General features: G+C 40.8%; 1 long non-coding RNA gene across 1 annotated transcript in view; it reads right to left on the bottom strand.

Annotated features, from left to right (window-relative positions):
• Positions 1-21901, bottom strand: part of LOC124867159 — a 48185-nt gene extending 26284 nt beyond the window's left edge. Inside the window, exons 1-2 of the long non-coding RNA XR_007037988.1 lie at positions 21845-21901; positions 21528-21658 (exon numbers count right to left, since the gene is read on the bottom strand). This is a non-coding gene — a long non-coding RNA (uncharacterized LOC124867159). The remainder of the gene's footprint in view (positions 1-21527; positions 21659-21844) is intronic.
• Positions 21902-25464: the final 3563 nt, after the last annotated feature.

The following is a 25464-nucleotide window of genomic DNA, read 5'->3' as shown; positions in this document are numbered from 1 at the left end:
ATGTCATCTTTAAAATTATACTTAATTATTCAGTGGCACATTTAATGGTACATTACATTTTTTCTATTTCACAACGTATTTATTTAATATCTTCCCTTTATAAAGCCTTTCCCCTCTACTGTGGCAAAGGCTCTTAAATCTTTAGTGCGCATGTGAGCAATGTTGTTGGTCAGATGAGACTTGACATGTGATGGTACTTTCGTTTGACGAATGAAGAGTTTCAGGGCTGATTCAATCCAGAATCTGCCTAACAAGTGTGCCTTAATCACTGGTGTACATGATTACAACTAAACACGTTTTACAAGCAGCATACTGCGTGTAGACACCGCTACATTCAACTCTCCTGAAGTTCGGTAATATTTGCGACTTTCCTGTCAGCTCTATAAGTTTAATAGATTAGTTTAATATAAGTTCCTTTTTTTTTCTAATTTCAAGTATGAACTCTGACAGCGAATCAAGCATGTTTAAATCTTTGTAAACAGATAACAGTACCGTTGTGAAAATGAGAGGAATAGGCATGTAAATGCCAAGTGTTACAAAGTATTAGAACCTAAATAGTCAAATATAATTGTACCTGGAGTTGTAACAGTTGTAAAGCTGTGTACTTTTTGTTTGTTTTGTTTTTTTCTTCTTTTGCCTTCCGTTTTTCGTCATTAGATGTAATAAGCAAAAGAAGAGTGTGGAACTCTCTTATACAACTTTAAAACCTAAAAGCAAAACCAAAGAGCATGAATAATACATACAAACCAGAACTCGAGGACCTCCCACAATCATTAGTCTGCTGTTTGTTGATTGATTGTTTTTCAGCCTTACACAATATTGTAGAAAGAAAGGTGGTTTAATTAAAGTTGAGACCAGCATTGTTGAACAAAGATAAGGTGAGTAGCTGGCTCTATGTTGAACTTAATTTCCCCCTTGAACTGGTATAACTCGACTAAATGTAACTGGTATAAAGAAAAAAACAAACTTAAGTACAAATCCAGCTGCTTGTGGCATTCAAGTAGTCCTTTGCTAACAATTCAGACCATACCATATCAAACCAAACCATACCAAAGCCATAACAAATGCTTTGAGAATCTTTATAGCTGTAGATGTGGAATGTAACTTTGTCAATGCACCACATTTTAACACATATAGAAAAGTATTAGAATTACATTGTGTTTTTTTTTTTTATGCTGCTCCTCAATAGATATATTTTGCAGATTATTGAAAAGCTGTGTTTCAGCAGCTAAACAACTTCCTAATAATGACCAGCCTCTTTGATGTCTTCCAGTCAGGCTTCCTTGCTCACCACAGTACGGAGACTGCCCTTGTCAAGGTGTTCAATGACATCCGTATAAATGCAGCTTGTGGAAGAACAACAGTGCTGGTATTATAGGACCTTAGTGCAGCATTCAACACTGTTGATCACTCCATTTTATTAGAGCTCCTGGAAAACTAGGTCAGCCTTTCTGGAACAGCACTCAATTGGTTTAAATTCTACTTGAAGGACAGGGACTTTTTCGTGTCTGTAGGTAACTTTACATCAGAGAGCACAAAAATCACATGTGGTGTTCCCCAAGGGTCCATCTTAGGGCCCCTCCTATTCAATATCTACATGTCCCCCCCCCCCAACTCAACAGATTTTAATAAACAACAACGTAAGTTATCATAACTATGCAGACGACACACAACTATACGTTACGATGTCACCAAGTGACTATGAACCCCTTCAAGCGCTGTGTAAATGCATAGAAGAAATCAATGCTTGGAAACACTGAGGGTGTTAGGGTAGATATCCAATTTTTTCCAGTGAAGTTGATGTGGGATCAGTTTCTGAGGTGAAACATGTTCAATAAGTGGAAGGAAGGATTGAAGAGTTATTATGAATTAAGCAAATAAATCGTATAGATGCAGTACGGTGGATTATGCAGTGTGGAAATAGACATACATGTGGACAATCTTTGGTTATTTCTAATGTCATCAGTGGTACTCCAGAATTTGCTCTTATAAAAAACAGATATATTGCAAATGCATCAGAGTATTGCTTTGAATGCCAACCTCTCTCTATAGTTGGTTGGAATAATAATTATTTAGCTCATGAGGTAGAAATTCCCTACCTCGCTCAAGCCAATATTTTCATGGATGCCAACAAACTTATTGATTATACACCATACTCCTATATGAATTTCAATGATAGCTAGTACATTGCAGTGAACTATGACCTCAGAAACCATCAAATGTCAGTCTTAAATCAGTGGTGAGTCTGTGTATTTGGACCAAACAATGTTTTAAAGTATTGCCAATTACTGTAGTACTGTACTGTAGCTGTCTTCTTTCCAAATCACATGAACGTTTGGTTTGACAGAAATGTTTTCAAAATAACTACACTTATGGAATGTTTTGTAATGCACTGTGAGTTGGGCATGTTGTTGATATGCAGTTATCAATGAAGCAGATTCACTTCCTTGTAATGACAACATCCGGCTAATGACAGCATCCGGTTAATGACAACATCCGGCTAATGACAACATCCGATTAATGATGATATCCGGTTACGTCACAGGAAGGCCCACCACCGGAAGTCCCGCCCTAGGATGTCCCAGCCACCGGAAGTCTCGCCCACCTGTCAAAATGTCCACACCTCGTTTGATTGAAGGATGTACATTTAGTCTCTCGCAGGTTTTGACTGGAGCACCTTTTTCTTACTCTGCAGAGGCGAACATAAGCTGATTGTACTTGTGTTTATTTCACTCTTTTGAAACCTGTACCCAAATCAACGGACCCGGGGAAGCAGAGACGGCTTCAACAATATGTACCACAAGCTTTTAAGGTAGCTGTGATTAAACCTTTACTTAAGAAACCTCCGCTTGATTGAGATGACTTAATAAATTACAGACCTATATCCAATCTTGTATTGGTATCTAAAATTCTTGAGAAAATAGTTGCTAATCAAATGTGTGAGCATTTACACAGCAATGACCTGTTTGAAGAGTTTCAGTCAGACTTCAGAGCTCATCATAGCACTGAAACAGCTTTGCTGAAAGTCACTAATTATATTCTTATGGCCTCAGATAATGGACTTGTGTCTGTACTTGTCCTCTTAGATCTTAGTGCTGCATTTGATACAGACAACCATAATATTCTCTTAAAAAGGCTGGAATATTCTGTAGGGATCAGGGGAACAGCGCTAGGCTGGTTTAAATCTTGTCTGTCTGACAGATTCCAGTTTGTTCATGTAAATGATAAATCATCTTTAAACTCCAGGGTTAATTGTGGAGTACCACAGGGTTCGGTACTTGGGGCAATTCTCTTTACTATATATATGCTTCCAATAGGTCAAATTATCAGGCAGCATAGGATACATTTTCACTGATGATACTCAGCTTTACTTATCCATAAATCCTGATGAACCCAACCAGTTATATAGACTACAAGCATGTCTTGAAGATATAAAAACTTGGATGACTTTAAATGGTTTGCTTCTAATTTCAGACAAGACAGAAATTGTCGTCATTGGACCGGAATCTTTAAAAAAGAAACTGCTTTGTCAATCACTTAACCTGGATGGCATTAAATTGACCTCCGATAATAAAGTAAAAAAACCTTGGTGTTACTTTTGACCAGGACATGTCATTTAAATCCCATATTAAACAGGTTTCTAGGATTTCCTTCTTTCATCACATTGCCAAAATTAGAAATATCTTATCCAGGAGTGACACTGAAAAACTAGTCCATGCATTTGTCACTTCAACGCTGGACTATTGTAATTATTTACTATCAGTTAAAAGCTTTCAGCTGATTCAAAATGCTGCAGCAAGAGTTCTGATGAAAATTAAAAAGAGAGATCATATTTCTCCAATGTTAGCTTCCCTTCATCGGCTCACTGTTAAATCCAGAATAGAATTTGAAATTCTCCTCCTCAAATATAAAGCCCTTAATGATCTAGCTCCATCATACATCAGAGATCTGATTGTTCCATATGTTCCTAACAGGGCACTTTGTTCTCAGAATGCAGGTTTACTGGTGGTTCCTAGAATCTCTAGAAGTAGAATGGGAGGCAGATCTTTTAGTTATCAGGCTCCTCTCCTGTGGAACCAGCTCCCAGTTTTAGTCCGTGAGGCAGACAAACTGTCTACTTTTAAGGCTAGGCTTAAAACTTTCCTTTTTGATAAAGCTTATAGTTAGAGTGGCTTAGTTTATCAGAGAGGGACCCTTCCTCCCTCACTGTTGGATGGAGTAAAGAGGAGTCAGGTTTAGCCTAAACCGGCTCAGTTATGGTTGAGGTGCAAACACATCCTCCATTTCTGCTACCTGTATGACCCCCTCTCTTTTCCAATGGTTATAATCAGTCTGACAGAGAGAGGTATCCCAATCGTTGTGGTTTTTAGTATAACAATGACCATCAGTGAGACCCTTTGTGGGGTTCCTTGTGACGACATTGTTGTAAATAAGCGCTGTTTAACTAAACATCTGAACTGAAACTATCTGTGTAGTTATGCTGCTATAGACTTAGGCTGCTGGAGGACATAATGACCACTTTCACCCTCTTCGCTACATTCTCACACTACTCTCCAATTTTGCATTATTTGCTGTTATTTCGCTTTTAACCTTGTTCTTTCTATTCTCTTCCAGAAGCTACACCTGGCCCGGCTCTGTGTCTACCTGTGGCACCTTTCTGGAGAGGGGCATCGTCCGAGCTTCTGTTGGCAACAACTTAATGCTCACCCTCTACCGATGATCCACATGGCCCTGTCTTTTAGTGTTTAACCCTTTCTCTGTCCTAGACATGGCGATTGACTGAGCTTTACTGTAACTAATTATATGTACTCTTTCTCAGACTCTAACCTTGAAAACTGGCTCAGAGTTTATCTGTTCTTTCTTTCTAGGTGAAACCACTAAAGGAGCTACATCCATTAACATTTACTTTTCCTTCCCATAGAAAGGACTCCTGGATCAGTGCTTCTTTGTTCTCTTTGTGTCTCTGCTCTGTTCTTTCTCTCAAACCCCCAGCCGGTTATTGCAGATGGCCGCTCACACTGAGCCTGATTCTACTGAAGGTTTCTTCCTGTTAAAAGGGAGTTTTTCCTCTCCACTGTCGCTACATGCATGCTCAGTATGAGGGATTGCTGCAAAGTCAACACCAGTGACTGTCCACTCTCTCTACATGCTCATCCAGGAGGAGGGAATACTGCAAGTCACTGACTGGATGCAATCTGCTGGGTTTCCTTAGACAGAAAAACTTTTTATCCAATTTGAATAAATAACTAACTCTGACTGCACTGTTCAATGATTAGGATTAATTGGAATGTATGTACCTGACTTTTTGTGAAGTGCCTTGAGACAACATGTGTTGTGAATTGGCACTATATAAATAAAACTGAATTGAATTGGCCTCTGCGGAAAGGTGGGAATTTAGTAAGCACCATGACTTTTATGTTATTTCAAGTCCCCATTTTCCCCAAAGCAATGGTCATGCGGAAAGAGCCGTCCAGGTTGCAAAGAGCATCCTACGCCAGGACGACCCCCTTCTCGCTATAAGGACTCACAGAGCCACACCCAACTCTTCTACGGGAGCCAGTCCAGCGGAACTGTTAATGTGCCAGAAACTCAGGACAACCTTGCCCAGTCTGCAGGACAATCTGAAACCAGGATGGCCTGACCTGGATAAAATTCTTCACACCGATGACTTTGTCAAACAAAAGCAGACATTCTGTTAAAGCAGGTGTAATGGCCACCACCATAGCTTGCCACCACTGTGTCCTGGGTTCTTACAAAATTGAAAGGTCAGAAACAGTGGACAACTCCAGCAATGCACAAGCTCCACACATACTTTATATATAGTGGAAACAGACCTGAATTGCTTTTGCAACTAACCAGGATAAGTTTAGGAAGGTAGGAGACTATAATTTCAATGAATGCCATTCCACATGCAGTTCTTTTCAAAACCACTAGATGTTGCATATTTTTTAAAAGTAATTAAGACTTGTTATTAAAAGCACCCCCTATGTTTTTTTTTTTTCTTTATCATTTTTATTAACTCCACATGAGTTGTGATTGACAGCGTTTGATGAGGGCAAAATGATAACCATCATCATCACATAACATCTCACTAATTACCATGTCATGATCACTGCCATCATGGAATATAGTGCTGAGCCCCCATTTGCAGAGGGTGAAATATTCATGCTCCTCTGGTGGAAGTTGAACAGCCTGAATTTTAAAATGATTATGCTCTAATATCTCTGGAGGGGTGCACCCTGGAGGAGCTATTCTAATAATTTATTTTGTTTTAGTTTTATATAAGTAGATGTGATAATAATTTGACACTGACTGGTTGAATTATTTGTGTGAAGATATAAGACTGCACAGATCCGTCTGGTCAATGAAATATCCTCTTCTTGGTATAAGATACCACAACCAAACAAGCAGTGAAGCTGTTTATTTGTTATTGGGACTTATTTGCTGTTTGCCCCATCTTCCGTTTCCCCTGTAGAGCAGATTGGATTATACTGAGTAGAGGCAGTTGAATTAGTGTTGGATCACTGCATTGCACATGCTCCCCAAGGAGCAGTGGTCTTGAAAAAAAGGTTGTGTGTCTGTGTGTGTGTGTCTGTTTGAGAAAAGGCAAGAAAGAAAGATTTAGCAAGAAACCAGATGGCTGAGTTACTCATTGTTTAAATATCCCTGGGCTGTAGCAGGGTGCACATTGTTGAGTCTTCACTTAATTAGCAGCAGTCACATATCAGTCATATTTCTTACAGCCACATTTCATGTTTTTGTGTGTGAACGGTAAAAATGATCTGCATCATAGATCTAGAAGAGGATGATCTTATTTTCATGATCTGTCCTGTCATCGTCCATCACTGTGTGGTTTGGTTCATCCACAAAACAGGACAGGTCCAAACAATGAACAATTAGCTCTAGAGAGAGGATCATCGGGGCTGACCTTCCCTCCATCCAGGACTTGAGGGGTCTAAGGGCAGGAAAGGGCAGCTAACATTTCTCATTTTACCTGGTTGAGGCTACAGAGCTCTATTTGCAAAATCAGCTGTCACAGAGACTGTGTTTTTCCCCAGGCTGTCTTTCTGATTAACACTTAACAGTCAGAGCGCCCAGATCAAAACCATGCATATTTGAAAAAATCAGCTATGTCTTTCTTTTATGTAAAAACAATCTATACAAAAATATTTTTATTCCCCTTTTATATTTCTAAAAGAAAATGTCCTCATTGAGCGCAAGTGGAACCGAAGTCAAATTTATTTTTTGTGTGTACAAGCTTTGCAAATAAAGTTAATTCTGACTTTGATGATTGAGAGATCTTGTTAAGATAAGAACAATTTCAAGGTCATTAGAAATGTTTGATGAGATCACCATCAAAGCTCCATCACACCAAAAAAGAGATGTGAAGAAACACTTGATATTTAACTAATAGCATCACTGGTTGTACTTGACCCTAGTATCTACTACTTCTGAAGAAAATCTATTTAAGTTACATACGTCAGAGTTATCCAGCCTTATTCTCTTATAGGTCAAGGAGATTAGTAAGAGGTGGTGTAGGCTGAGAAATAGGATCCACTGTGAAAAATTCAACAAGCTGTCCAATTGGCAACATTGAGAGAAAGATTAACATTCACACTTCAGGCCAACATTGTTGTGATAAAGTATTTGCCCCCTTACATGTTTTATCGGTTTTTGCTTTTGTGTCACACTTGAAAACTGATTTAGACATCATACAGTGATAACCCAAGTTAATACAAAAGGCAGTTTTGAAATTCTGATTTTACTTACCCTGGGCTGCCACCTTAACGTGGTGGAGGGGTTTCAGTGTTCCAGTGATCCTAGGAGCTATGTTGTTAGGGGCTTTATGCCCCTGGTAGGGTCGCCCAAGGCAAACAGGTTCTAGGTGAGGGATCAGACAAAGCGCAGCCCACAGACCCCTTATGATGATTGCCAAAAATGGACACAGTGTTGCCTCGCCTGGATGTGGGTCACCGGGGCCCCACTCTGGAGCCAGGCCTGGAGGTGGGGCATGCTGGCGAGCGCCTGGTGGCCGGGCTTTTACCCATGGAGCCTGGCCGGGCACAGCCCAAAGAGGAAACGTGAGTCCCCCTTCCGATGGGCTCACCACCCGTGGAAGGGGCCAAAGGGGTCGAGTGCAATGTGCTATGAGTGGCAGCCAACCTTGGCGGTCTGATCCTTGGCTGCAGAAGCTGGCTCTAGGGATGTGGAATGCCACCTCTGTGGTGGGGAAGGAGCCTGAGTTGGTGTGTGAGTTAGAGAGGTTCCAGCTACAAATGATTGGGCTTCCCTCGGCGCACGGCTTTGGGTCTGGAACCAGTCTCCTTGAGAGGCGTTGGACACACTTCCACTCTGGAGTTGCTCCTGGTGAGAGGCACCGAGCTGGGGTGGGAATACTTGTTGCTCCCCATCTTGGGCTACTGGGGTGAACAAGAGGGTAGCCTCCCTCCACCTATGGGTGGGGGGACGGGTTCTGGCTGTTATTTTGTGCTCATGCACAAAGCAGCAGTTCAGACTACTCAGCCTTTTTGGAGTCATTGGAGGGGGTGTTGGAGAGTGCCCCTCTCTCTCCCTTGTTCTCCCTTGTTCTGCTGGGGGACTTTAACACTCATGTTGGCAATGACAGTGAGACCTGGAGGGGTGTGGTTGGGAGGAATGGCACTCCTGTTCTGAACCCAAATGGTGTTTTGTTATTGGACTTCTGTGCTCGTCATGGATTGTCCATAACTAACACCATGTTCAAGCATAAGGTTGTCGATATGTGATCTTGGCACCCGGACACCCTAGGCCACAGTTCGATGATCGACTTTGTTGTCATGTCATTTTATCTGCGGCCGCATATCTTGGACACTCGGGTGACGAGGGGAGCGGAGCTTTTCACTACTGACCACTACCTGGTGGTGAGCTGGCTCTGATGGTGTGGGAGGATGCTGGTCAGACCTGGCAGACCCAAACAAATCTTGAAGGTCTGCTGGGAGTGCCTGAACTCCCACCTCTTGGAGAGCTTCTGGTCCACTATCCGGCGTCTCGGGGGGGGGGGTTTCATCCTGGCCGTGGAACACTGTTACTGCTCTACAACCTTGGCAGGGTCCGGGAGAGTGCATGGGAGTTCACCCAACCAGTCTACATGTGCTTTGAGGACTTGGAGAAGGCGTTCCATCGTGTCCCTCTCGGAATCCTGTGGGGGGTACTCCAGGAGTATGGAGTACCAGGGCCTTTGATATGGGTTGTTAGGTCCCTGTATGACTGGTATCAGACCTAGGTCTGCATTGCCGGCAGTAAGTCGGACTTGTTTCCTGTGATTGATGGACTCCGCCACGGTTGCCCTTTGTCAAAGATTCTGTTCATAGCTTTTGTGGACAGAATTTCTAGGCACAGCCAAGGTGTTGAGGGGATCCATTTTGGTGGCGTATTATTGCGTCTCTGCTTTTTGCGGATGATGGGGTCCTATTGGCTCCATCAGCTCGTGATCTACAGCTCTCACTGGAGCAGTTTGCAGCCGAAAATGAAGCGGCCGGGATGAAAATCAGTGCCTCCAAGTCCAAGGCCATGGTCTTGAGCTGGAAAAGGGTAGAGTGCCTTCTCCAGGTCGGGGGGGAGGTCCTGCCTCAAGTGGAGGAGTTAAAGTATCTTGGGGTGTTGTTCACGAGGGAAAAATGGAGCGGGAGATCAATAGACGGATTGATTCTTCGTCAGGAGTGATCCGGGCGCTGTACCGGTCTGTCGTGGTGAAGAGAGAGCTGTGTCAAAAAGCGAAGCTCTTGATTTACTGGTCGATTTATGTTCCTACCCTCATCTGTGGTCATGAGCTTTGGGTCATGACCGAAAGACCGAGATCACAGATACAAGTGGCAGAAATGAGTTTCCTCTCCAGGGTGTCCGGGCTCTCCCTTAGAGATGGGGTGAGAAGCTCGGTCATCCAGGAGGGACTCAGAGTAGAGCCACTGCTTCTCCACGTCGAGAGGAGCCAGTTAAGGTGGCTCAGGCATCTGGTTAGGATTCCTCCTGGACGTCTCCCTGGTGAGGTGTTCCGGGCACGTCCCACTGGGAGGAGGCCCAGAGGAAGACCCAGGACATGATGGAATGACTATGTTTCTCAGCTGGCCTGGGAAGGCCTTGTGATTACCCCATACCAGCTGGCCCAAGTGGCTGGGGAGAGGTAACTCTGGGTCTCTCTGCTTAGGCTGCTGCCCTCCCTCGTGACCCGATCCCAGATAAGCGGAAGACGATGGATGGATGGATGGATGGATGGATGGATGGATGGATGGATTTACTTATGAAGCAGAAAAAAGCTATCCAAACCAGTCAAGTCATATTTGAAGGATTAATCGTCCCTTTCGTAAAATCATGAATTAGGTGTGATTAACAGCAGCTTTCTTTGGAAATGTGAGTTTAGTTTCACTAGCCATATCCAGTCACATTTACAGACTCATGAAATTGCTTAAATACAACCTGTCTGACCACATGAAGTGGACTAAAACAGCTCAAAAAGCAACATATCATACAATGATCTAAAGAAATTCAAACTGATGAGAATAAATGAATTGACTCCAGTTAGTGAAAATGAATGTCATATGCACAACAGAAGAAAACAACGAAAAGTGATGAACTTTTATATGAGCATTCCAGAATTACTCCAAGAGTGCATTGACTACTTATCCAGGAGTTTACAAAATATCCTGAACCAACATCCGTACTGCAAGCTTTACCTCTTTGGTTAAGGTCAGAGTTCATGATTGAACAATAAGAAAGAGGGTTGGCAAAGACGGCATCAACAGGAGAGTTCCAAGCCTAGAACCACTGCTGACCAAAAAACACAGAAGTTGTCTCACATTTACCAAAAAATATCTTCATGGGCAACTTGGCATAGGAGATGAAGTCACGGATGCTGATCTCTACCATAAACCTGTGCAGGGAAGAATGGGCCCAAAGTCTTCCACAGAGCTCTAAAAAAATCATTGTAAATCATAGATAATGCTTAATGGCACAACTGGTTTTTAGGTGAATACTTTTTCACATAGGATCAGATTGCTTTGGATATATTTTCTTTCTTTTTAATAAAGGGACCACCATTGAAAACAGTTTTAATATGATCTGTGACATTTAAGTGAAACAAAAAATAGCAAAAAATGAAATTTGAAAGGGAGGAAATACTTTTTCACAGCACGGTAAACCAACATGCTAGAGCTTGTCCCAGCTGATCAGGAGGTGAGGTTGAATTGAATAAGGACCCTGTAGTGCTAACAAAGACACAGACAGATCGTTTGCTTTACAGCATCAAACAACTATAAATCATCTGTTTCTGAACCATTACTTCTAACTTGTAATTCACCTGATCTCATAATCTGGTTAAATCTTTACCTGCCACACCTACGTAAGTATGAACACATGCTGTTGTTGGATATGAGCCTTTTTCTTGTTAGGACAAATGGCACCAAGCCACCAGTAGTTCTCTGGCTTACTGCCCTCACTACTTCTGTTTAAATTTTGGATACATCCGTTGCTCTCTGCTCCTATCGCTGTTATTAATGCCTGGAGTAGCAGGGACTCTTGTTATGGCACAGAGATTAGTTGGTTTGAAGTAGCCCACTTAGTGTCCAGAGGTGCAACACAAGGTGTTATCAGTGGAACAGGAGAACTCAGGCTCATGTAAAGACCTCTTGCTAAGTGAAGCACAGGAAAGTAAGCTTTTCTAAACAATCACCCCTTGTTGTTTATGCCCTCATGTGTGTGAAAATAGATTGTTCCCTTACATTAGATAATTTACAGGGTTAGAGCTTTTTTTGTTATCCCAGCAGACAAAGGTTGGTAAGTATATCATTCTAAAACACAGTGTTTGGAATGTGCCAACTCAGCTTTACCAGAGAACTATCCATGTTTTATCACTGTGTGGTTAAATGTGCTATAGGAGATAGATAGACATAAAAATCTGTCAGAGTGAATTCAGGTACACCTGTAGTAAAAGGTGCCTTGCAGAAGCCGCAATGCAGTCTAGTTTATTGAAGCTACTTTCAGTGGAGAAATTGGTCTCTCTGCATCTTTAAAGTGGATGCTCTTTTCCTTTATGATTGTTCAGTGTGGGAGCAAAATGGGGTTTTCTGCCCAACAGTGCATGGTCCAAGGAATTCACATCTAAAATCTGACATTTATTTTGATGTCCTGCATTAAAAGCCTGAGAATGTTCCAACATCCTTCTTTGAACACATTTTACACAGATACCAAAAAACCCAATAATGGAAAGGTAGTTAGATGGAAACTTTATTTTATTTCAAAATATATTTAATTAGGGTACAAAACTGTTAACGTGTTTCTGTTTCTAATGTGTTTTTTTATAAGTAAAAACATCACTGATTGTTTAGTTTCTTCCCATAACAGATAAGACACAAAATCCAAAATAGGATCCTTAGCAGTTACCTTTCTTGAATGCTATAAAATCAAGTTTTACCAAAGGATTGTTCCAGTGTCAATGATTCTTTGACATACTTTACTCTGTATATTTTCAAGTATAATTCTATGTGTTCTCAGTACTCTTATTGTAGCAGTAATTGTTAAGCTTATACATGATAGCTTTAGAAAACATATTCCAGATATTTTGATTACAATAAGGTTAAGTGTAGCTTTCATTAGCCCCTTAGAAATCAAAGTTTTCACTATTGTTTGCATTATCATTTGGTTGGTAAAAAGATATCAAATTAAAATGATTAAGTATCAACATAAATGGCTTTTTAATGGCTATTAGGTAGCCATAATATGGAAGCTGTAAGCTGTTACAGCTTAAAGTAATTTCACAATTTAATATTCTTTGGAATTTCATTTTTATATGTGTAACCAGTGAAATTACACAGTAGATCATTTTCACCCTCCAATCAGATTCATGTTAATTGCATGTCAAGTTGCAAGAGTAAAATCTTTTTTTTATTATTACTATTATAGTCTGGAACGTGTAACATACTTACTGAGTAAATCCAACAAGGTCTTTGTTCCTTGCCAGGGGGCTGGGATGAAGACATCTTATTCAAAAATGCTCCCACTTATGAGTACTGGCTAGACAGCTCACAACAAGCTTTCTACAGGTTCAGTGATAAAAGTACAATAACAACAGCAACATTTAGCAACCAACCAATCTCTACATACAAATGGGCCTTTCTGTGTATATCATAAGTTTTTCTATCTGAGAAATGATACTAGGACAAATCAGAAAAGATCCCGGCCACCAAACCAGCACTTTGGGATTCATATGGTATTGTGGGAGCACCCACACAAACAACACCATACCAAGGGGTGTAGCCGTCCCCCGTGAGGTGAGCCCAGCCTTCCCCTATGTTGTTTGCATATTTGTCCGTGGTAATGTGAAATGTTTCAGTGAATGCAGATGTGTATGTCTAAAGTGTTTTGTGGGTGGGGTGGGAGAGAATGCAAGGTCCATTGTCCCACACACCAAGACCCTACTGATGTGTGGTGCTGCATAGGTTAGGAAAGAGAGGATGAAACCAATGAAGCCAGCACAATCCCCCTGGGAGTGAGTTTCTCAAATAGCCCCCTTTTGTCTCACACCAATATAGCACCAACTGAGCCAAGGAACCCCCAGAGATCCCCAAAGACACCAGAAGGGAGGCCCCACAGAGCAGCATTCCCCTCAGGTGAGAGCAGTCTGGGAGAACCCAGGCCAACCATGCAAAGCAAGCCCACCACTGGCAGCCATGACAGCAGGCACCATGCAGGCCCAGACAGGTGCACCCAGCCTCCAAAGCCCAACTATCCACCCAGGCAAAACCCAAATCCCTTTAATACCCTTCCAACCGCACTCCTTTCTGCCTCACTCATGCCCCCACACCCCCAGCCACCATGGCCTCTGGCCCATCCACCAGGCCAGGGATGCGGTGGGGTCAACCCCACAGGTAGCCATTGCCGTCCCCAAGCCATCGGGAACCCAGCAGCAAACTCGCCCACAGCAGCCAGGAGCAGCATATGGCCTGACAAGAGGGCGCTGCGATCCACGTCTGAACCCCACCTGAGCAGGGCGGCCACAGCACCCCACCCCATACCATAAACACCTCCATGCAAGACCGATCTCCAACCTAGTGCAGAATCCAAATGCCCAGTCTGCCAAGGGACAGCACTACCCAGGTGCCATCACATATTAAATAAATCGTAGAGTTTATTCTTTTAGTTCTGAAGTATAATTTTTTTACAATTCTTAGAACAGCAAGAAGAGTGTGGCCTCTATTCGTTTCCAAATCCCCTTTTGTGATGTCACTAAAAAGACAAAGTGAGGGGCAGACTGGGACTGTGTACTCTAAGCATGTTGAAAGGTCTTCACATACTTTTAGCAAAAAGCCATAGATAAGCAGACAGTACAGGAGAGCATGTAGATAGTCATCAGTTTAGAAGTAAGAAACCCATTTGCATTGGGTTTCTTACTTTCCCAGTTGGCATTGGCCAGAACTCTTTGTAAAATTCTGCAGGGAAACAATCTGGCCCTTGAGCGTTGCCATTAGGCAACTTTTAACTCCCTCATGGAGTTCACTTGCTGCTAAATGTAACTCCAGAACCTTTTTCTGTAGCTCATTTAATTTAGGAAGACAAATTTAATTTATAAATTCAGTCAGTCATTTTTTACCACTTCTTCCATAGTGGGTCGTGGGAAAGCTGGTGCCTACCTCCAGCAGTCTATGTGTGGCAGGTGGGGTACACCCTGAAAAGATCACCAGTCCATCACAGGGCAACACAGACACACACAGGACAAACAACCATGAACACACTGATTTACACCTAAGGGCAATTTAGCAAGACCAATTAAACTAACAGTCATGTTTTTGGACTGTGGGAGGAAGCCGGGGTACCCGGAGAAAACCTACGGATGCACGGCGAGAACATGTAAACTCTATGCAGAAAGACCCTCGGCCAGGATTCGAACTCTTGCCTAGTTCGAGTGCTACCAACTGCGCCACTGTGCAGCCCACAGTTAATTTATAAATTCATCTATGTCAAAATTGCGAGGATCAATATTATCCCAAACAATATTATCTGAGTATAGATTTTTGTAAACATTTCTAAAAATTGCATGAATATATTTAGGGTAATTAGTTTCTATACCATTACTGACATTTATTGTTGAAATTGCTACCTTTCCTTTATTCTATTTCAATTGATTTGCAAGAAGTTTGCTAGATTTATTACTATGATCAGAGTTCTTCCAACTGCAATCGTTGTATTTGGAATTGTTTTTTTTTGTCTCTAGCATGCTTTTATGTTTTAAAATGACTTTTGTTATTTCATTTAACAAAGGAAATAGGATGAATTCGTGCCTCACATACCTTCTTCATAGCAGAGTTCCTGATTATAAAGAAGTCTATATAGAAATAAAGGTGATGGACTGGTGAAAAAGGTAAACTGCTTATCTGATGGGTGACATGAACATCAAGCATCACACAAACTAAAATCATTCATATGCTGCTTTAGTGTATTAAGTAACTGCAAGTTACAAAGTGGAGATGATCTGCTGAGCTTGTCTAACTTTGTGCTCAGAGTGGGGTTGAAATCTCCCACCACAAGTGCTATGTGGCTGTGTTGAAATGGCAGAAAAGAGACTGTAAGAAAAGTTGGAGTCATCAGCATTTGTACCATATACATTAGCAATACACCAGTTGTTTGTTGTTTATGTTAATAATTGCATATCTCCCTTCTGGATCAAACATGCCGTGTTTACATGTAAAATGTATTCTTATAATTAATGTAGCTACAACTGTGTTTGGAATTATAGGGAGTGTATTAAAAAGGAATAAAACTGCTGTATTGTGCCAGCAAAATAACTCCGGTTTTATCTTTATTTTATGCAAGTCTCAAGCCCCAGGGTAGGCCACAGAGGGTGGGAAGCTTACAGCTTGGTCTTGGTTTGCCCTCGTGGATGAAGCATTAAGGGATTCACCAGTGGTGCCACCCTATTGCCTGATTGCCTCAGTCCAAAAACACAAAGCAGGGCAAGTGCTAAACAACCTCCAAATGAAGGGAAGAACAGAAGAAGAAAGACTTGGGTGGGTAAAGTCAGCAAAAGGGAAAAGAAATGGAGCCAACAACTTTTTTCACTGTTTTGAAACAGGGAATAAATTACCAGTGAGAGGCTGAAGGAAAGAGAAAACCAGACACAAGGTTAGATTTTAGAGAGTCATTTTTGAAAGGCTCTACATACAAACCTCTGTAAGTACTTCATTATCAAAATCAGTGCTTTCCACTTCTGGTATCCTTAATCACTTCCCTTCATGTTTTAGATATCTCTTGCATCAATACAGCTGATTAAAAAAGATTGGTCCTTAACAAGCATTTTAGACACCTTAATCTTTCAAGATTAATTTAATCATTTGAATCAAGTGCGTTGGAGAAAAGACACGACAAAAACTTTAAAAATGTTTATAGTTTTTTAATTTTTAAAAACGGAACTAAAGAATTTTTAAGAAAAAAACTAAATTAATCTGTCCTTTTAGTTTAACGGAGAGTGTCTCCTACATAAATGCTTAACAATTTGTTTAATTACTCTTTGACCAACTTTTATCTATTTTTGGTGAGCTTAAGTGCTAATTTCTCCCTGTTTTAGCTGCAGTCTGTTTTATGATATTTCTTTGAGATGTTGCAAAATGAGCTTATAACAAACAGGCTACCTCATCATACATATTTTCATATTTGACATATTTCTGCATAGGATCCCGCCAAAAGCTAAATTCTCCATAATGTTTGACAAAATTTAAATATGAATAAATAAATCAATAAATAAACAAATAAACCAACACTCTGTCATGTGAGGCATTTTTTCTTTGGTTTTTCTTTTTTGTAATATTGAACTTTAATATCAAATATGACAATATGCATCTTTCTTACTGGAAGAAACACATGGAGCTTTAAATCCTATAAATTTTGTATATATTAACAGTCCCTATCACTACCTCACATACACAATAATGCAAGATGGTGTGTGACATTTACACAGAATTTTACTAACTGGCCTTTGAGGGTTGTCCTTTCCTTTTACTATTTGTGTATTTGTGTGTGTGTGTTCTCATACAAGCTATTCTGATTTTAAAAGGTCAGAATTTTAAAAGGCAATCATTCCTCTCTTCACATGCTTGCTGTGACTGGCAGGTGACAGAATGTAAACAAAACGATGCAAAGCAGCAACTTTGGGCAGAAAAGAGAAACATTATGAGAATAATCGACTACATAATTTCAATGCCTGTAATTTACAGCTGTCTTTTGGCCAGGTGGTGATGTACTTGATGACTATAAATTGCTTTATAGTATTGTGTGTTCCAGTCTATTTGTTTGTTTGTATCAGAAAAAAGGCATATTCTTAAAAGCATTCCTCAGCAGGGATTTTCTTTTCTAGAACAACAGATTATATTTGTTTTATATTATCCCTTGCATTTAATACTGTAAAATGGATTTGAAATAGCTGAATTGTAGACCAAGGTAAGCTGGTATAAGGCAATTTAATTTGCATTATCCTTTTAGAGGACCCTGGTGTCCATTAATTCACTACCTACTTTTAACCAACAAATTCTATGCCAGAATATCCTAACAAGTGTTTGCTTATAAAAGGGTCATTTTGCTTTGGACACAGTTTACACTGAGGAAAAAACATTGTTTAGGTTAAAAACATAGAAATCATTGTTTCCAATTTCAATTTTCAAAGAGGATTATTTCAATTCAAAAATCCTTTAATAATCCCAAAGGGAAGTTAAACATTGTTGTAGCTCACGTTATGCAGGTTTCTTCAAAGAGCCTGTCTTGTGCTGAAAGTCTGAGGTGTACAGAGTGAAAATGAATGGTGACAGTACAGTCCCCTGTGGTGCTCCTGTACTGCTAACTACCTGGTTAAACGCACAGCCCATTAGTCTCACAAATTGTGCTCTGATTGTCAGGTAGTCTTTGATCCATGAGACTGTTGAGACCTCCACCTGAGTCTTCTGGAGTTTCTAACAAAGCACATTAGGTTTAATTGTGTTAAATGCACTGGAGAAATCAAAGAACATGATCCTCGCAGTGCTACTGGCTTTGTCCAGATGACAGTGGGTTTGTTAAAGCAGGTGTATGATGGCATCTTCAACTGCAACTCCACAGCGATAAGCAAACTGAAGGGTGTCCTGATAGTTTATTGTTTGTTTACTCAGGTGGGCCAACAGGAGTCTCTCTAGGTCCTTCATGATGTGGGATGTCAGGGCAACAGGTCTATAGTCATCGAGGACTAATGGGTGAGTTTTCTTTGGTACTGCAACAAGACAGGAGGTCTTCCACAACACTCAAACCTTCTTCTGGGCCAGGCTAAGATTGAAGATGTGCTGCAGAATCCCACAGACCTGCTCTGCACAGCCCTTCAGGACTCTAGGGCTGACACCATCTGGACCTGCAGTGTTATTACGATTGCAGTGTTATTACGATTCAGTTGTCTCTTCACCTTCTTGAGACACGCAGGTGGAAGGGGGGATGGCAAAGGGAGCATCTGCATCTTCTGATTTGGTTAAGGCAAACATGTAGGAACAGAAAGGTCCATGGCTGAGGTGGAAGATAAAACATGTGAGGCAGAAACGCTTTCTGAACTGATCATGTTGAAGAATGTGTTTAGTTCATTGGCTGTGTCCATACATTCATCAGTTCAATCGTTCTTCTGCTTGAAGGCTGTGATCTTCTTCATCCCTGACCACACATCTCTGATATTGTTTTGCTGGAGCTTGCTCTCCAGCTTCTTTTTGTACACCTCCTTGCTGTCTCTTATCTTGACTTTAAGTTGCTTCTGTATACTCATCTATAACTCCCTGTCTCCCTCTCTGAAGGCTCTTTTTTCTTGTTAAGCAGGTCCTTCAGGTCACTGGTGATCCAGGGTTTGTTATTGGGGAAGCATATCACTGTTCTGTTGGGGATGGTGTTATCCACACAGTGTTATCCACACAGAAGTTGGATATATACATGTGCATGCGATGGCACCACAAAAGAGTATCTCTCACTAGAATAGGCTGGTTAAGTGTAAGGAGTTACATAGCAAGAAGGTTTCCGTGTATGTGTTTTCGGTTACAAGTCCGGTTCCTTGTTTGAAAGTTCAAGAGATTAAAGCTCTGAGACTCCACTCTCGACTTTTGTCTCATTTTTACTAACTTCCACATTGGTGATCCCAATGTGATCAACATATCTTCCACAGTGGCAGACCCAGTTTAAGGCCAAATTTATTCCTCTGTGGTGCCCCCAATACCCTTCCAGCAGGTTAGTCGACGTGGCCGCTCTTCAACCGCTCTCTACCTTTGCCCACTGCTGTTAAAACAGAGTCGCTGTGGCCAGGTGATCAGACCTCCTAAGCGGTTATGAGGTTTTTTATCGCATGGTTACGTAGCGAGAAAGTTTTCTGTATATATGTTTTGGGCTACGAGTCCAGTTCCTTGTTTGGAAGTTAGAGAGAATAAACCTCTGAGAGTCCACACTCGCCTTTCGTCTCATTTTTACTAACTTCCACTTCACTTCACGGATTCACGGCAAATGTGCCATAAATCTGTCTTGTTGTGCATTTGGTCTGTCACAGTAAGTCCTCTAATATTATTACTTTTTGTGTAGACTACAACCCTTTTAACTTTAAAAGGTAAGGAAATGTGGAAATTCGTAATGTTGATGCAACTGTTTTGAAGTTATAAACTGGTTCTTCAGATACACAAATGCAGTCAACTGATATTGTGTAGTAACGTTTGAATTACAAGGGCCCTGAGATGGGTCCCCTACTATACAAAAGCAATTCTTACATTGGCCTTTTGTTCAAAAATATCAATGAAATCAATTCAAAGATATGTAACCATTCTACATTTATAGAAATGGCTTGTTTTTATTTAAGAGGTAAAAAGGAAATCATTGCCTTATACTAATGATATAAACAATATCAGACTCGACTCTTATTTTTTTTTTAAACTTTAAAAAAAAACACCACTAAATCTTATGGCTTCCAATGTATTATATTTTACTAAAAATAGGTTATATTCTGGCTGTTGAGTATATGGCGCTAATATAAATTATGTATTTATGATCATTAGGGGCTTATGTGCTTTGTTGATAAAGACTATTAAGATTCGCAGGCCACAATAAAGCTGTAATGTTGCTAAATATATATCGCCAGGGCAGTGTATAGCAATGGAGGATATTAGCTTGATCAAGCTTGTATCCTCCATGTACAATAGTTTCAGAAATATATTGCCCTATAAAGCTCTTGTTTTAACCTGTTAAGCCCTAAGGGGTTTTAGACCAATTTCCGCCTGAAATTACATACCTTAAATAAATCAAGTATAGCTCCACAACTACAAGGTCTACATGCAAAGTTTTGGTACCTATGTAAAGGTAAGACATCAATTAATATATTTCCAGTGGAACCACTGTTGCAACTGGTACTATGTCTGATTTATTCATGATTAAACACAGAAAATGTTCTATTCTTTGGCCCTCGCCTACATTTTCTTCTAAATAAATATTGTAAAACACAATGAAAATCCTTTGGAAATTCTAGGAGAACCCACAGGTTATTTTCATTAACGTCCTGGCTATAACTGCAGCAAATTTGGACTGAATCAGTTGAAGCATTTATTTTCTATAAAGGTTTTATTGGGAAATGTGCCAGATGGACATGGGATTTCGACACAATTTAGCCAAATGTGGAAAAACTGTGCCAAATGTTTTTTTCACTTCATAAAAGGGAATCTGGTCAAATAAAAGTGCTGATTTCCATTGTAGGACTCTTTCTGTATGTGACATAACCTTTGGTCATGACATTTACCCTGTGTATCATCAAAATGTACCATTGTGCAGACCATAATATCAACATAATGAATAGAATACAAGCTGAATTATATTGAATTATCTCCAAACAGAGAGGTTTTATTGAAAACAATAATTTTCAATAGAAAACAACCTAAACAAATGTAAACAAAAAAGAATTATCTATAAAAAACAGTGCAAAGAAATGTTGAAAAAAGTTATCAAAAAATAACTTTGTACACAAATGCGCAAGTCAGAAAATACAAAAGAAAATTCTGTACAAGCAGTCAAAAAAAAAAAACACATCCCACTACCTGAAGTGGTAGTCCCTGAAGCAATTTCTGGTTCTAGTGAAACAAATGGCAACAATACACTTGCAGCAGTAGACTGGAGTCTTTGTCGTTTTTCTAAATATAGAAATTGATTAGTTCATAGCTAAGTTTTCTGTTTACAAGATGATAAATTATTTGCTACTGTACTCCAAAAATAGCCAAATAACACAAAACAGCAATGTTATAAAACAGTAGTGTAATTGGTAAAGTGTAAATAATAAAACAGATTCATAACAAGCTTTCAACCAGCCTTACAGGACAGGTATGTATTTCTTTGTTGTGCTGGAGTGGGGGAAGGAAGGCAGGGTCATCGCTAAGTTTTCTGGTTACAAAACTAAAATAAATATGCCATATCATCACTTTTTGAAATAACAGCCATTTAATATAAAGACGCTTGAAATAAAAACTAACGGTATTACTTACTCATGAATCGGGTCAATGAGAGGAAGTTGCTCATCTTCTTCCTCATCAAAATCCACGGTTGTGTCTGAAGAATCCTCTATGTCAATATTACTCAACCTGGTAATTTCCTCCAACGCTTCCAGAGCAGTCATCTGCGCCATTATTGTAAAACAAATCCAACACAAAAAACATTGCCAAAGCAAAACAACAAACTGACTTTGTCTACAGCTGTGCGTAATGACGCCTGTGCGCAAAGCAGCTGAGACTGCCAATTTTATAACCTCCGTTGCGCACAGAAATTACACAACAGGAAATCCTTGGGCAAACACATAACATACCTCGTTCGAAAGGTGAGGGTCTCTAGTTTCCGGGGCGGACAATATTATATATGTGTACGGAAGCATTTTCCCGAAAGAAACACCACTTCCGGTAGGATCTTAAAGCAACTTCCTGTGTTTTTGAAGTGCTGTAAAAACCAAAAGAATTTGTGAAAAACAAATTTGACGACTTGTATCAACATTAAAGCCTTTTCTTCCGAGATATTTAGAAAAATAAAAACTTAACCGAGTTTTAACCACTTTTACGGTCGGAGAAAAGTGGGCAGGGCTTTAGTTTACCAGCCCCAGAATGCTCGGGCTTAACAGGTCAAAGCATAGTTGTTCATCTGCATAGCTGAAAAAACTACCCCAGAAGCAGTACATTTCCAGGACAGTTATTTCCATTCAGGAAGTCGAGTGCATTGATTACACTTGGAAGATCAATTTATTTCAAGGTTCATTATGTAGAGGTTAAACTAGTTTTATCTATAAATAAGCAGAGCAGTCAGAAAGATTGAAGCATTGTTGCACTTACAAATTAATCACATTTATTTTATAGTTTGAAGAGCAAGCTCTGACACCGGTCATACAGGGACCTAACAGCATGTATCAAAGGGCCTGGTACCCCATACTCCTGGAGTAACCCCCACAGGATCCCCAAGGAACACGGTCGAACGCCTTCTCCAAGTCCACAAAGCACACGTAGACTGGTTAGGCAGACTCCCATGCACCCTCCAGGAACCTGCTGAAGGTATAGAGCTGGCCAAGTGTTCCACGGCCAGGACGAAAACCTCACTACTCTTCCTGAATCAGAGGTTCAACTATCTGACAGACCCTCCTGAACCCCCGAACAGACCTTACCAGGGAGGCTTAAGAGTGTGACTCCCCTATAGTTGGGACACTCTCTACTCCTTTTTTAAATAGGGGGACCACCAATCCAGTCTCCCAACCCAGTGGAACTGCCCCAGATGTCTGCTGCAGAGTCACGTTAACCAACACAACTCTACAACATCCAGAGCCTTAAAGAACTGTGGGCCAATGCAGCTGCAGCCGCAGATCAGATTTAATGACAACAAAGTCGATCATCGAACTGCGGCCTAGGTTGTCCTGGTGCCAAGAGCTTGAACATGGTGTTAGTTATGGACAATCCATGATGAGCACAGTAGTCTAATAACAAAACAACATTCGAGTTCGGAACAGGAGGGCCATTCCTCCCAACCACACCCCTCTATGTCTCACTGTCATCGCAACGTGAGCGTTGAAGTCTCCCAGCAGGACAAGGGAGTCCCCTGAAGGGGAACTGTACAACACCTCCTCCAAGGACTCCAAAAAGGGTGCGTAGTCTGATCTGACATTTGGTGCATAAGCACAAGTAACAGTCAAAACCCATCCCCCTACCCATAGGCGGAGGGAGGCTATCCTCCCGTTCACCAGGGTGAACCCCAACATAGAGGCGCAGAGATGGGGGGCAACAAGTATGCCCACCCCAGCTTGACGCATCTCACCAGGGGCAACTCCAGAGTGGAAGAGTGTCCAACCCCTCTCAAGGAGACTGGTACCAGAGCCAGAGCTATGTGTCGAGGTGAGACCGACTATATCTAGCTGGAACCTCTCTACCTCACACCCCAACTCAGGCTCCTTCCCCACCAGAGAGGTGACGTCTCAAAACTAGACACATTTCAATTATTTATATGAAAAACAAGGAACAAAATTTAGTTTTTATAGTAAATGTCAACACGAATTTGTTTTATATCAGACATTTATGAGCTGGGCTGCACGGTGGCACAGTTGGTAGCGCTTTTGCCTTGCAACAAGAAGGTCCTGTGTTCAACTCCCAGCTGGGTGTCTTTCTGCATGGAATTTGCATGTTCTCCCCGTGCATGCGTGGGTTCTCCCCGGGTACTCCGGCTTCCTTCCACAGTCCAAGGACATGCCTGTTAGGTTAATTGGTCTCTCTAAATTGCCCTTAAGTGTGTGAATGAGTATGTGCATGGTTGTTTGTGTGTTGTCCTGCGATGGACTGGGTGTACCCCGCCTCCCACCCATATACTTCTGAAGATAGGCACCAGCTCCCCTGCAACCCACTATGGAAAAAGCGGTAGAAATTGACTGACTGACATTTATGAACTGGGTTCTATTACCTTCTTTGGTTTGCTATAAGTCACTGGCAACTTTTATTTCATCTCAAAAGTGTCAAAATAGCCATCTTCAAAAGGGGCAACAGGAAAAGCTAATTATTCCTGCTTTCTTTTTCCCAAAATTGTATCCTCCTAGTCCATTGCAATTCACTGCCTTTGTTGGCAATGCTCACATATGTTTAAAAATGTTATGGCTTCAATGTGTCCTGCAAATCTTTATTGAACAAAATACATAAGCCCTTAGTCCCACTTCTGGTATTTAAGAAATAAGTCCATGCACTCATTCCCATTGTGCTATGAAAGTGCATACTGGAAATACGGTTTTGTGCATTATCTATCAGTAATCAATGTTTTACCTAAAAAATGCAACAAGTAGTATGTTCTCAGTTTCCAAAAGCAAGGAAGGCAGATGAGTGAAGTGCAAAGCTAGTTAACATGAAAGCATTTAGGAGGTAAACAAAATGCAAAAAAAATATATTGCAGTTTGGGCAAGGTTAAACTAGCAAGTCCTTTATATTTTGCAACCGCTTCTCTGGAATTCAAGAAATCCCATCCCCTTTACAGCTCTCAATGGTTTCTATAATAAATTTAAAATTGCAATATGTGTTTAAATAGTTCTTTTACATAACCTATATGAGCGGTACATTAGTGTACACTTTTGGAAAAAATGAAAGGGGTACAACTAGCACATTCTCAGATTTCAGTTGCTTGTTTCTCTCCCCCTAAAAGATGACATTTATGTTGAGGCTACAAAATTGTCAGTGTTGTCAAAACATTTTGATGTGCCCCTTAATGCCCAAAGCTTGCCTGCAGCAACTGGCAACAACAGGTGAGTCTGTTGACAGCAGCACTGGCAGCTTCTATTTGTCCAGGTCACAATGGTTGAATGACTTGACAGGTTGAAGGATTTGACAGCTCAGACATGGGAATGTCCAAGCCTGACAAAGATTACACTTGATACAGAAAGATTTTCCCTCGGTTTTACACACAGAGTTTGGTGGCGGCTGTGGTCCAGGGAGGAAGAGTTTTAACCTGTCATTTTGGAAGGTGTTAGTTTATGTCCAGTTACCCCAACCAATTTCAAAGTGCCTTTGGGCAAAAATTTAAACCCCATCTCGCTCCAAACCTGTGAATATCTGAGTGAGTTAATGTCTGGCTAAATGTATTAAATATTGCCATAGCGGCCATTAAAAAACTTGTCAAATTCTCTCTGCCATTGCCAAACAGCTTTCAGGGGAGGCAGTATAATGATGAAGGGAAGCATTTCCCTGATTAGGAAAACAAGGCTGTTATCACTTGAGGACATCTCAAGTGATATGGAAAGATATCAAGATGGAATTCTGCAACCAGTGACAATCCCATATATCCACTCTTTTGGATCAAACTCTGTCTTCCAAGATGTCAATGCTTTGCTCATACAGAAGGTTTTATCAGAGACTACCTGCTCAATTTGGGAGTAGAGATCATTGAATGGCATGCCTGCATTTTAAAATAGACCAGTAT

The sequence above is a fragment of the Girardinichthys multiradiatus genome, chromosome 4, assembly GCF_021462225.1.
Source record: "Girardinichthys multiradiatus isolate DD_20200921_A chromosome 4, DD_fGirMul_XY1, whole genome shotgun sequence".
Lineage (NCBI taxonomy): Eukaryota > Metazoa > Chordata > Actinopteri > Cyprinodontiformes > Goodeidae > Girardinichthys > Girardinichthys multiradiatus.
The sequence above is the reverse complement of the archived record's forward strand: the minus strand, read 5'-3'. Positions and strand labels throughout refer to the sequence as shown.